We start from the raw sequence: 8389 nt of genomic DNA, 5'->3' as shown, positions 1-8389 counted from the left end.
GTTCATCATCAAAAAAAGTTGTTATGCGTCACGTTTCAAAACCGTGTTACAGATGAGATCCTTGAACCGCTCCCAATATTGGAAGAATGTTTCATCTTCCTTTTGGGTGAAGTTCATGATCGACTTCCTGATGGTGTTTGTCTAACGGTTTGGAAAAAAAATTATGAACTCCATCATGTCATTCCATGTGCCAATAGATCGTGGACATAGTGAGTGCAACCACGTTATAACTTTTTCTTTCAAGGAGAAAGGAAAGAGTTTCAGCCAGACCATGTCCTCAGACACGTTAGGAAAGTATAAAGTGGCTATAACCTCGTCAAACTCTTGTAAGTGCATGTATGGACTTTCAGATTCAAGTCCAAGGAACTGTAGGAGGAGTTGGATCACTCCAGGCTTAATATCCATGTTTCCTGTGTTTTCAAGAAAAACCATGCAGGAAGGGGTGCTCACTCCTGCCGGTTGTAAGTAATCTCATAAATTACGAGGTGGGGGTGCATGGTGCACCTCATTCTCATCCCGGACTTCTGCAACCTAAGGTTGCCTCTAATTCACCGGTTGATTTACAGGTTGATTTGCAACCATAACCTCAATTAACTCTGTGGATCTCAAGTAGTGTTTAATCCTATGATGGATAGATAACCCCTCAACCAATCCTCCTTCACTCAAGAGACGTCGAGTGTTGTCACGGACCCACTTGGTCATGAAACACTCTCAGCCGTCAATTTCAGAATCTAACCTAAACCTAGAAAGAAATAGAGAAATAGAAATCTAGAAATAGAAAGAGAGAGAATTAGAAAGAAGTTACCAAATTAGAAGTTTCTATGTTAGGATCCTGCAAAAGAAAAAGGAAAGTGGATTAGTTTCTAAAAAAGAAATAAGGAAGCAACCTAGTTTCTAAAAATGAAAAAAGAAAGGTTTTTTTTTTTTAAAAAAAGGAAAGCAAATTTATTTCTAAAAAAAGAAAAGGAAAGTAAACACAGAAAAAGAAAGTTTCTAAAAATAAAAAGTTAGTTTCTAAAAACAAATTAGGAAAGTTTCTATCCTAGAATTAGAAAGTAAATTAGTTTCTAAAAACAAAGGAAAACAGTTAAAACCCTAACCTAAAAATAGAAAATAGAAAAACCCTAATCTTAAACTAATTTCAAAACTAGTTAATCTCAAAAAAACTCAACCATTAGTCCCCGGCAACGACGTCAAAAACTTGTTCACAACCCCAAGTGTAGGGTCGCGATGTTGTAATAATCTCGGTGAGACCAAGGTCGAATCCATAGGGACTAATCTTATGTGTATTCTGAAAGCAACTAGAAGCAGAATTAGAAGAAGATGTGAATCTAAATTAGAAATAAGGGAAGTAATTGTGAAAGTTTTAATTAGAAACTTAAGAAATTCAAAGGTGGGAACTAGGGTTTCCAAGGATCCACTTGTAGTAATCAGGGAGATCTATTACCTAATTCAAGGACACAACTGGAATTAAAATCCTATCTTGTCTAGTTGGAAGATATACAATAAAACCAAATCTGAACTTCCTTTGACCTAATTCTCAACGAATGAGAGTTGTGAGAACTGGAAGTGATTCCATCATAAAACCACACCCATGAGACAATGGCTCGCAATAGGATATACCAATCTCATAACCAAATATAAGAGAATCATGAAGATTAGAATGTTTTCCATCATCAACCATGCCCAAGGGACGATGGTGAACAACAGGATTTACTAACTTCACAATCTCAATACATGAAAAGAGATACTCAGAGCTATTGCAGATCTACTGTAATTTGAGTCACAATAAACCATTAAAAACTGAAAGTATTCCTTAAGAATCAAACTAGAATTAAAGAGAGTTCAATATAAACATGAATTAAAGTAATAAAAACATCCCATCACGCTACAAGCTTCACCTCTTAGCCCTAGCTAAGAGGTTTAGCCAACCATAAACATGATTGAACTAAAATCTCTTAAGAAAAACATAAAAACAACTAAAAACAACTAAGGAAGAAAAAGAAAGACTCTTGGTAGCGGCTCTCCATGCTTTTGCTCCACTCCTCAAACCCTAGATGATGCCCAGGGATGCCGTGAGGACTCCTGTTTATAGTCATGCAACACCTCCTTGGAAAATTCCAGAAACTGCCTCAAATTTACGCACTCCGCATAAATCTGTGTAACTTCGCACAAGTGGTTCTATGACATTAAACTAGCTTCGATGTCATTGAAGGTGCCTTTTTCACATACTTTTTCTACGCTTTTCTAGCTTCATCCGAACTCTTGTAGCCTTCTATATCATCAAACCTACCTTCGATGTCATCGAAGAGGCCTTCAATGTCATCGAGCGTTGTTCGAGGAATCGATACGCGTCCAAAACAATCCAATGAGTTATTCCAATTTCTTCAATAAATTCAATGTCATCGAAGAGGCCTTCGATGTCATCGAGTAGGTCTTCGATATCATCGAGGAAGCCTTCTTGTAATCGAACATGGTGCCCAATACGTCCAACGAGTTTTGTTGAAAATCTACAGAAAATTTGATGTCATCGAACTGTCTTTGATGCTGTCGAGCAAAGCTTCGAGTCATCGAAAAATGTCTTCAATTTGTCTAGCAATTAACTCAATTTTTTCTCATAAATTCGATGTCATTGACCCGTATTCGATGTCATCGAATGTGTCTTCGATGTCATCAAATGGTGATCGATGACACAGTCCATGTGACTTTTGCACTTGTTCTTTCGACTTCGTTCCTTCTCTAGTTGGTTTTCTTGAATCTTGGGACCTTAAAATCTTCAGTCTTTATCTCCTAAGATCCATTCTTTGCTTTGGTGATCTTTGAGAGTCAAATCCATGCTTTTAACACATTTTCCAATCTAAACTCTTAAATTAACCTCGCAACATAAACATGAGTAAAAAATACATTAAGCAGTATCATGATCATAAAACTAATATATAAATGGGGTTCAATAAGCAATATTTCATGCCCCAGACTCGGTAACCGGACTCACAAGGAACCCGATGGCCTGTTCTGACTACAACAACCTCCGTAGTACCCCATTCTCGGCTCCTGAGACAGGTTCCGATCTTGGGATCCTACAAGGAGGATTTCCATAATACTATAATCATTTTCAATACGAGCATACCCAAGATCACAGAAAGTATATCTGAGAACAACAAAGCACACATCACAAAATCTACTAAGAATTTAAACTTTTACAAGCTTTCATAAGGTCCAAAAGGACATACATAAGATAACAGAAGAAGGAAAGGAAAGTCTGTAACACTGGGGTCCTCAAACTCAACTCTACTCCATGCTCTACCGTTACAACGTCCACCTAGGATCTCCTATACACATCAATCATGCATAAGCTTATAGAAGCTTAAAGGGTGGTGAAAGTGTGTGACAATGGTGCATAGAAGAATAGAAGGAGGTACAAGAAGGGGAAACATGCTCAATCACAATATCACTAGCCTTACCAAGGCTTATCAAGAATATGATGTAAAGAGTATTGGGGTGCCAAGGATCCACTTATAGCAATCATCAATTGTAAGGAAATCATCAGGGTCCATTACACTATGGAATGACTACCGCTCTACAGACCCGCACAGTCAAACGAGCATAAGAGACCTCACTACCCGCCTGTGGACAGCCAACCACTAACAAGGCTCGACGGTAGCGGACCCATTTCATGAGTTGGTCAGACTTAGCCTAATAATGTCCTCCCTCACAGGCAGATAAGGCCACATCCCTACCCAACCGACTACACGGCAGTGGGAGTCGAGGCCTAACGGTATAAGGCCCCCGTGCCTCATAGTTTCCACTCAGTCACGGCGTTGGGGCAGTCCCTTAGTACCATAGAAGTTTTAGAAATTTCACCCATGGGCATCCTATACACCAGGTATACTCAAGTAATATTTTTGGTGTCCACACATATGTCCATCTACGAACATCCCTATGGAGACAAGGCCCTGGTGAAGTAAGGGCAGTATCATCATGAAATGCGATGTCAATGCATGAGTCATACATACAGATCATGCAAAAGCTTCAGGCACTGAATGTGCATAAGGTTAGAAACTCCATCCCTTTATGACCACCACATAATGTAATCAATTCACACAGATGATGCATATGGGTCACAATGATGTAAGTGTGCTACCTGTAGAATATATTCCTCCTTCCCAAGGAGGAATAAGGTCTAGATACATAGACAGGTACTTTAAAGAAAGGAGAAGTCCTCTAGTGGGGGCCCAATACTTTGGGGTGACCCACAAGCTAAGAGAGTTGTAAAGCCTCAAGGAGAAAACGGTCCTAACAAGGTCTAAGGTGGGCCTTCAACCACCCATAAGGGCCTTATGGGCCTACCTTAGGACCACCAAGGAGGACATCTAACCTCAACTGGGTCCCAAAAGGTAGCCCACTAATTATACAGATATAAAGTAAGGTCCAAGGCCCAAGCAATCCATGGCCCGGTGGGCCATACACTAAGCCCAATACATAGGCAACATGGTGGGCCCTTAAACAAGGTTTGGGCCCAACCATAAGGGTCATGAATCTACTCATTGTGATGGACCTAATGGGCAGCTCATTATTTCAAACATATGGGTAATTCTTACATTTAAAACAAGTAAGTTAGGCCTCACATATCGGCCCAAGCATGGATTCATTTTAAATGGGCAAGTAAGGGCCTAACTACTTGAGTATTTGGCCCATAAATCCCATCACAATGACATGATAATATAGGCCTCAAAGGTCCAATGGGCCTAAGAAAAACTAACAAATAACTAAGAAAACTAGTCCAATAAAACTCAATTGGAATGGGCCTTAAATATGCACTATTTAAGCCCAAAATATAACTAAAAATAGGGCAAGATATGTGTAATAATATCCCCAAATTTGGTAGACCATGCTGCCCTAAGACATCCATTTATGGGCAGCAACCATGAGCTTATTGCTAAAATTTCAGCCCTCACAAAATCTGGCATTGCTGGAAATTTAAAAATTAATTAAATTATATGTTTATTTTAGTTCCTGGTGGCCCATACATGTCACAGGGGGGGAGGGTACAGCAGATGAAGGGAGTGGATTTATCAGATAAATTATATGAGATGTGCTATTAGAATGGACATCCAGCAGCAGCCTAATGGGTCGGGTGTCCCATGTGTAGGCGGTCCAAGGGGGGCTGGGACGGCTCCCCCTTAATCACATTAAAGTAGGTCCCACATGTGGATATCCCTCATGGGAGGTGGGACACACCCATGGGGTCCACAATATGGAGGGTGGCCTGGATAAAACATACATCATAGTGGGCCTTAGGAGGGTGGACGGTCAGCCCATGGCTGGACGCCGGCCTTACTGGAATGTCCAACTATGGGCCTCACGTTTGTAATCCCAAGAGAATCTCTACAACATGTCTCATCAATCAATCAATCACTTCATGTCAAGTACACATTACCTTTGATCCCATCCCCAAGCAACCACCAAGTTAACTCTTTCTCACCATCTCTCTTACACAACCATACATGTCAAGTACACATCACACATCACTCACCCTTTCACCCATCCATCACCTCTCTTTCAACCATCCCATTTCTCTCTCTTTCTCAACACACAATTTCAAACACCAAAAATCAATTCTAAGCAACCAAATGAGCTCATGTCCAAGCTCTTCCATGTGAGAGAAAAGTGATTTTTAGTGGCCCACTTTTCCATCCCTTTAACCTTCATCCTAGCCATTCAAACCTCATCTCCCTCCATCAAAGTGAAGCACATGGAGATCCGCTTTCTAACAGACCAAGAAGATCGACGGTAGGTGCTTTATAGGATAGGTTTTTTTTCATGTTTTGATGATGGGCCAAGTAAGGCCTACCGATTGATGGTATGGATCTCACTTTGGACCCTAGGTGTGGCCGATGGCCCACCTTGATGCTCATGATCATTCCATGATGGGGCCATTCTCCATAGACCCCATCATGATGTTTACTTTCCTTGCATGAAAAGAAGTCATCTAGACTGTCCATTTTGAGTGGAGAAGGGATCTCTACCGTTGATCCTTGGTTTGGTAGGCCCACATGTATTAGGACCCACTTGATGTATGATCAATTTCAAGGGAGGGCCCACAGTGTCGGGGTCCCTCCATCATGCGTGTCCCACTCTCTTTCTCTCTCTCTCCCTCTTTTTCATTTTCTTTTCATGTGATGATGATGTGGTTGTGTGGCCCATCAAGATGAACCCCACCATGAGGCATGACTTTTATCCAAGCCATCTATAAGTGGGGCCCACTTTATATGCATTGTACCCACACCATCCATCATGTGGTGGCCCACCTGAGTAGGGCCCACCTCACCTATGTGTGTACCCAACCCGTCCAACATCCAGGGACGCTGGACGTGAATTAGGAAAAAAAACAAATATTAGCTTGTTTCAAGCCTATGGGGTGGCCCACTCATATAGGCCCCACCTTGATGTATGTATTCCATCCACGCTGTCTATCCTTTCCCTCAGGCCATTTTAGGCGTTGAGCCGAAAAATGAAGCTGATTCGAATTTCTGGTGGGTCATAACATAGCAAACGGTGGTTTTCATCGTTAAAAATTCACTTGACTCTTCTGTACCCCAAAATATATTGAATATTGGACTCGTCTTACTTGTCTTGAGCTATTGGGATCAATGGCGAGGTCAGATTTCCCTGATGTAGGCCCCACTTGTGAAAAACCACAGGAAGCAAAAATAAAATAAAATAAATAAAACATGCAGCAGTATTGCTGCTGCTGCTGTTAGAGGCGCAGCAGCATTTGCGCCAGGCAGCAGGAGGATGTTAGGTAGGGACCCACGGCTCCAGCTGTGGGCCCCACCATGATGTATATTTGTCATCCAACCCGTTTATATGGTGGGCCACTTCCAGCAGTGGGCCCCCTCCAAAAATCAGCCATATCCAAAGCTCAGGTGGCCCACATCATAGGATACAACGGTGATTAAATGTCTGCCATTGAAAAACTTTCTGGGTCACAGAAGTTTTGGATTCAATATGAAATTTGTTTTCCTTCCATCCAGGTCAGCGTGACCTTATCAATAGATTGGATGACATACAAACATTATGGTGGGCCTCACGAGGGACCCACTATGGTGTATGTGTTTTACCCACACCGTCCACCCCGTTAGAGGGTGGGACCACTATGATGTATGTGTTTTTACCCATGCCATCTAGTCGTTTGGCTGGGCTGCTAGACGACAGGGGACCCCACCTGTTTCACCCATGCCTTCCATCAATATGGGATCCACCATGATGCATATGTTGCATCCAAACCGTCTATCCATTTTGAAAGATCATTTTTTTGACATGAGTGTAAGAATGAGGCAGATCTAAAGTTCAAGTGGACCCCACCATTTTAAGTAGTGGTCAATGACGCCCACCATTCAAAAACCTCTAAGGGCCATAGTAGCTTCCCATTAAGTTGATATTTGTTTCCCACTTCATCTATCACTATGTTAATTTATGATTAGGTTGGATGGGAAACATATTTTATGGTGGGCCTTAGGAATTTTAAATGGTGGAAATCATTATCACCACTTATCTTGTGTATGGCCCATTTGATATGCATAGGGCCCAGTTGGGGTGGCCCATTTAATATAAATGGCCATGTTATTAGGCCCATCTTGATGTAATTGTGGCCCGTTGTTGAGGCCCACCTTGATATGGATATAAGGCCCATGTTATAAGGCTCATTGTGATGTATTCTAAGGCCCATGGGTTATGGCCCATTGCAATGTACATAAGGCCCATTGGTGCGGCCCATTGATGTGGCCCACTTGATTATATAAGGCCCATATGATACGTCCCACTTGAGGTATTTGACGCCTATGGGTCGAAGCCCAATGAGATGTATATAGGTCCATTGCAATGTGTGATTCCCCTATGGTTTGTGTAATGATGTTTTATGGTGGGCCATGCCTTGGGATCAATGTTAGTTTGACATCCACGTTGTAAGAATAATGTTGGTTAAATGTCCGCATTATAACTCTCCCTAGGGCCCATTGGTAGGCCCATACTTGTTGATGGTTTACCACTTTGTAACATGCTTAGTATAGTTCTATGATTCATACCCATACACATCATATGTATGCTTGATATGAGGAATGTTTGATCATAGCATAAGCCATTGGGTTGAAACATTTACGGGACTCCTTATGAGACGGAGTACCCCACATGATCGCGTGGTACGCGCAGGATTGCTGCATGATTGTACGGTGTGACTCATGCATCTTGCATTGTGTGTTGTGATTACTGTATGCCCTAGCGACATCAGGGACGTACCCTCTACAGTCATGTCGTGGATGGCTAGATGGGATATTGAAAATCTGTCACTAGCATCGGGCCGTCATAGATGGCCCTAGGTGAAAATTTCTAA

The sequence above is a fragment of the Magnolia sinica genome, chromosome 17, assembly GCF_029962835.1.
Source record: "Magnolia sinica isolate HGM2019 chromosome 17, MsV1, whole genome shotgun sequence".
Lineage (NCBI taxonomy): Eukaryota > Viridiplantae > Streptophyta > Magnoliopsida > Magnoliales > Magnoliaceae > Magnolia > Magnolia sinica.
This window is presented reverse-complemented; position numbering follows the sequence as displayed.